This window comes from Anas platyrhynchos, chromosome 8, assembly GCF_047663525.1.
Source record: "Anas platyrhynchos isolate ZD024472 breed Pekin duck chromosome 8, IASCAAS_PekinDuck_T2T, whole genome shotgun sequence".
Taxonomy (NCBI): domain Eukaryota; kingdom Metazoa; phylum Chordata; class Aves; order Anseriformes; family Anatidae; genus Anas; species Anas platyrhynchos.
Genome location: NC_092594.1, coordinates 12,986,708 through 12,992,672, shown reverse-complemented (window position 1 = coordinate 12,992,672; position 5,965 = coordinate 12,986,708). Strand labels below are relative to the sequence as shown.

The following is a 5,965-nucleotide window of genomic DNA, read 5'->3' as shown; positions in this document are numbered from 1 at the left end:
GGCCCACCCGCCCCGCTCCGGCCGCCCCCGGCGCCGCCTCCCCGTGGCCCCGAGCGGGAGCTCGGCCGGGCTGGGGCCCGAGCCCCACAGCCAGCGGACCTCGGGGCTTGGGATCCGCTTTTGGGATCCCTCTGTTGTCTTTCAGCCCCTGCCGCGGGCTCTTACCCGCTCAGCTGGTGGTTATAGCGGTGTTTCGGCTCCACTTCGATGCAAGGAACAGCTGTTGATAGCCTTGCACAGCTGTGTTTGCACTTAATGCTCTGACACAGCTCATGCCAGCAGCACGCACACAGCACTGTGTGTAGAATGAATAGCTCCTGTGATCGTCAGGGAAAGCTTTGTTTCGCCAACCCATTCCGGAACACTAGAACACAAAGCCAGCGTTGAGCAGCCTCTCCCAGCATGTCAGCTTCCTCTTCACAGAGCGTTGCATGAGCTGAGCCTTAAGTGCAGCGTGTGCCCACAGCCCAGCATCTGTTCTCATGGACAGAGAAGGAACTTGTAAGATTATATGGGCTGTGTGATGCTGAGCACCTGAAATCTGCAGAAAGTTCGTGAAAATAACTGCTGCCTCTCAGCCAGGAAGAGTACTTTGAAGTTTAGTTAAGTATAATACGTGCCCCATGAATGCAAACATGTTTTGTGATGTGCACAGCTAAACATACCAAAATATCACTAACTGTCCTGTGGCACGATTTTAGAAGAAAAACATTAGAGTAAAAAAATCAGACTGGAGTGAGTGGAAGAAAAATGATTTTATTTCCTCTGTCTTACAATACCCTGAGCATAGGAAGCATTTTTATACAGAGCATTACAGTACTTTAAAAAAAAGTAATTCTGACCCCATTATCAGTTTCTATTCATAGTGAAGATACCCCTAAGACACCCAGATGTTTAGTAACATCCAGTAACTACTGTGAAGACATCTTTTATAGAATACCTAAATATTAGGTCTTGACATAGGAATTCCCTTCTCAGAAGTATTTCTGTGACATGCTCTAAAAGAATTCTGGATGTATTTTAATAGTCTCCAACAGCCTAAAGATCTCTCATTATAGCAGTTCCTTAGGTATCACATTAATTAGCTCTCAAGTTAAACAGAAGGCCTTCAACATCTAAGGAGAAGGCATTTGTACTGTTTAATAAACAGTAATTAATACTAGAACAATACTTCTTTGCAAAACACATAACTCCAGAGCTCTTAAAAAGAAGTTTCAGATTAATAAAAGTTTTCATAATTAGCTTGAAAGTTACAGAGAATAAGCATATAAAGAACTATTAAGAAGTAAATATTGAGATATAAAAGGATTAGAAAAAAGAGCTAGGTACCAGACAGACAACCTGCTGAAAATTTGAGATACAGTTGGTACAACTATTAAATAGTACCTTAAGAAAAAAGCCTGAACATACTTAACTTTCCTGAACACACTTAACTTCAGCTGAAAGATATGAGAAACAGATAAACAACCATTAAAGACCCTCTCAAGATAACATCAGCAGCCCCCAACACAAACAACCCCCCACCATATATCCAAAAACCCCCTATATATCCAAAACCATGGGGGAGCTGTGAGAGTTTATATGCTCAGTCAGGGCCCCAAGCACACCACTGAGCTGTTCCAGCCCATGACCAGCCACACCTGGAGCCTCACCCACACCCTGCCCAGGAACCTATTTGAGCTCAGCTCCAGGGCAACAGTTTTTGTGTAAGCTGTGGTATTGTTTGGTCTGCTTTAGTTTCTTTCTTTTTTTTTTTCCTCTCTTTGTTTTCTATAATTTTTTTGGGGCTCGTATTTGGCTTGATCTTAGATTTGTCTTGTCATTGTAGATCCCTTCCACAATTACTAGATGGTGGATGATCACCAGTATTTGACCTGGCCTTGCATTGTGTTCCTGATATGACTTCAGATGTGTCTTGTTGGATGCTAATTGCTGTGGATGCTGATGCCTGTTCTCCTTCCTCAGCTATTGTAGGGTGGGCTCTAGCCTTGTGAGGTATGTTATTGAACCCTTGTCCCTATTTTCTCTAAGGGAAGGGCTTCCTTGAGGAAGAGTTCTCTTGCTGTGACTTTTCATCCTTAGATGATTGCTACTGAAATGAAAGGGGTGTTGCTCAGTTACCTCAGGTTTTGATTTAAATACAATCCTTGCTTTCTAATGCCCCTTGTTACACCAAAAAAAAAAAAAAAAAAAAAAACAGTTACATGTATAGTCTGAAAGTACTAGCTTTGGGTCTTTTATATCAAATATAACCTTTTTGATCAGAGTCAAAGTCAAAGGTGTCAGATGCATGGGTTTCTAAATGTATTTAGGATCTTTAATCAAAATATTCTCAAAATAGCAGAGGACTTCTTTGAAGAAGGATAAACACTGAGTAATGTGAGAATCCTGCCTTGTCATTGGTATAAAGCTTCTGCAAACTTAAAGCACTGAATTTTATTTTGGGAGAGCTTCATACATTTTTAAACAAACTGGATGTTTCTCAAGCAGGTATAAAACTCAGTTTCAGGGGAAAAACACTTTTTGAAATACCATAGTTATATCAAGATAAAATAAATAATTCCAAAGTTGTCTATTATCTTAAAAGTAGAGGTTTTCACTTGCAAAAGGTCAGGAATTAAGTGTTTCTTCATGCACAAGTGATTTTGTGGGCAGGCTAAGTCAATATCCTTGGGCTTTTAAAATCCTCTGAAGCATCATTGTATATATCATCATTGGAGATAGAGTAGTAATGTGACCTGTGTTCATCTGCTCACCTACTTGCCTTCTATAGCATTGCTTCTCTGCTGGGTGCTGCTGGTCCTGACTTGCATCACTTTTTCCTGAGAAGAGTATTACTAAGAAAATTTAAACATGTGCTTGCTTTGGCTTTAGGGGACTTAACGGTATTGATCCAATGCAATGTCTGGGCTACCACCTGTACCCAGACTAGTGCTTCCAATGGCAAGCACTTTTAAATATTTTATTTTGGCCATGGAGTAGATTAATTTAGATGTCTGAAACTAAATTAAGAAGTGGGTTCAGTTGGAGCTACTTGTAATGTGGGTAAGCAAACTAATCATGAGACTTTTCACAGAGATTTAAGAAAAGCATGCAAAGTCTCAGTTCTCCAAATATGCTTGAACATATTTAGTATTAACCTACATAGATAGTTCCTCTAATTTATCCACTGAATGATCACTACCTGAATGTTGTATGCCTGTTTAAAGCTGTGTGGTAAATGAAACTCGGGTAACAGCCCCAGTCGTATAAGGTGTTCTGTGTCCTTCAAAATCATGATGTGTAACAAGAAAACTTGTGCCTTCCAAGTCAAAACACAGCTAAAGCATCTCTAGCTTAACTTCCACTGACAGATAACAATTTGACTTACAGATACTTCTGTATTACAGTAAAAAAAAAAAAGTAAAAAATAATAATAGAACTTGAATTTACCATTGCATGTTGTCAGAAGGTAGTAAGATTGCAAAATGTTCACTTTGATGAAATAATCTGTTGATGATTTAAAGCTGAGCTAATTAAATCTATGCAATAAAGTATTTATTTTATCCAAAAGCAACAACAGAAAACCTGAACATTGACTTTTCCTTTTAAATATGTGTTGCCTTAGTGTTTTCTAATTGTATTTTATGTATCCTGATAATAATTATTTCAGGTGCAATAAAATTGCTGGAGGTACTCACATTTCTCAGTTGTAGCAGAGATGGATATGATCTCATTAAAAATTACTCTACTCCCTAGAGTTAAGCCAGAAATGATTTTTGGCTCATGCAGTAGTCTATTTTAATAATTTTAAGGGTATTATGAAGTGTTTCTCTTTCACAGAAAGAGCTATATCTAGAGTAGGTATTGAATCATGCAATTCAGCTGAACTATCTTTTATCTTCTAGTCTATTAATAAAATATATTGTCTGTATCTAGCCTCTTAGGGTCTGTGATATTTATAGCACTTTCTCTAAGTGGGTAGTATTGATGTAATTTAAAATGGATTGATATACTAATTAAAAGCTCTTGTTTTAGTAAAAATGTATATATGTTTTTCATGTTCTGATACTATTCACTGTTCATATAAGTAGTCATATAATAGAATACAAATGTTACAGAATTATATTGACATCTTTTTTTAGGTGCGTATCCTCAGGAAACATCTCCTGATTCACAGATGTCCTCTGTGGCTATGCAGTTCCTTCAAGCATGGTAAAAATTGCCAGACTTTTTTTTTTTTTTTTTTTTTTTGACAAGACGTCAATAAATAATGCAGTCTCCAAATCTGTTGTGCAAGACCATCTGCAGAAGAACTAATGATTTTGGTACTGCTATCTTCATAATGGGGAAGACTTATTTACTGGTTACTAGAGATGTAAATGAAGTGGAGTTGTGGAACTGTATTTGTGGTTGCTGTCTTGAACATCCCTGCAGCAGGGTACTTCAGCCTGACAAGTGTCTGAATCTTTTAACAAGGGTAATGGCTTCCTCATAGACACATAGCTAAGCGTTTATCTATTGCCACATGCAAAATTTGAGACCTTTACCTGCTTTTCTTATTGGTATCAGCTATTCATGCTACAGTCAGAGCACTTAAACATTCGGCACAGACACAGGCTTACTCCATTTTCAGGCAGATCAGCGTGAGTCTGGAGTCATTCCATGAAATAAATTTAAATTTTGATTCACATCTTAGATAAACAGTTGGGCCAATAAAATACAACCTGTTCTTTCAACCATCTTCCCTGTGTGCAAGTCAAAGCAGAAACTGTTGGCAAATATGGATTCCTGAAGCATCAAGCTTTATCAGTTCTGTGGCCTGTTTTCCCACACAACTGCTGATGGCATAATGCACAATATAGTGCTTATACCTATGTATGATCCATTTATGAAAGTCAAATCTGTCAAAACTAGCTCTTCTTGCTTCAGGTATATCTTTTACCTTTTAATTTTGGGCCATGACACTAACATTTCACAAGTGCAAATGACAGCTACCAAGTCCTTTTTAAAACAAAGTATCACAATGAGGTTCTCTGTCTTGATTTTTAATTCAAGTAAGAAGTGGCAAAAATCATTCCCTATCAGGCATTCCTTTTAATTCACGCTTCAAGTAAATTAGAGCAAGTTCTCAAGCTACAAACTTGTATTTCCACTAAAATAATATTTTTATACTAATAGATAAATATTTGTGTATGTGTACATATACATCTCTATGGCACTGAAATTTGGGAAATTCAACAAAGAAATGTGAAGTACTGCATGTGGGAAGGAATAATATCCTGCAGTGATACAGGTGGGGGAGTGACCTGCTGAGAAAGACCTGGGGTCTTGGCACAGAGCAAGCCGGAGCATGCCAGCAGTGTGCCCGGGCAGTAAAAAAAGCCAGCAGCGTCCCAGGCTCTATCAACAGAAGGGAAGAAATGGTCTCTCTCTACTTAGCACAAATTACACTGCATTTAGATCGTCTGGGTTGGTCTGGGGCTCTCCAGTACCTAAAAGATACAAACTGGAGAGTTTTGTAGGGGGGCACTAGGATGTTTAGAGGCTGGAGCATTTTCTGCGAGGGGAGGTTGAAGAGCGTGGGCTGTTTCAGCTGGTACAAGAGATGTGTTTTCTGTGGGCCTAGATGGAGGCCTCTGTCCTACCAGTACCTACACAGATGTTAGAGAAGATATTATGATCCTGGCAGTGGGGTATGGTGGGGGGATGAGACACCAGGCACAAAATGAAACAGAAGCTTATACTGGGTTAAAGGGAGAAGTGTATTCCCCATGAGGACAGTGAGGTGGTAGGGCAGGCTACCTGAGGAGATTGTGCAGTCTCAGTCTGTAGAGGCTTTTAAGACTGGTTCAAGTCCTCAGCAACCTGGGCTACCTACATGGCTGAGCTTGCTTTGAGCAGGAGGCTGGAGTAGGTACCCCCTGAGGTCTCTTCCCGCCTAATTTTGTTGATTCAGTAAACCTATAATGCAATCATAGCCTTT

The 5,965-nt window shown here is 39.4% G+C and overlaps 1 long non-coding RNA gene across 1 annotated transcript; it reads left to right on the top strand.

The window, feature by feature from the left end:
- Window positions 1-139: 139 nt before the first annotated feature.
- Window positions 140-4,833, top strand: LOC119717599 (uncharacterized). Its single transcript, XR_005267419.2, has 3 exons — window positions 140-1,706; window positions 1,829-1,995; window positions 4,125-4,833. It is a non-coding gene; the product is annotated as an uncharacterized lncRNA (long non-coding RNA).
- The last annotated feature ends 1,132 nt before the right edge of the window (window positions 4,834-5,965 follow it).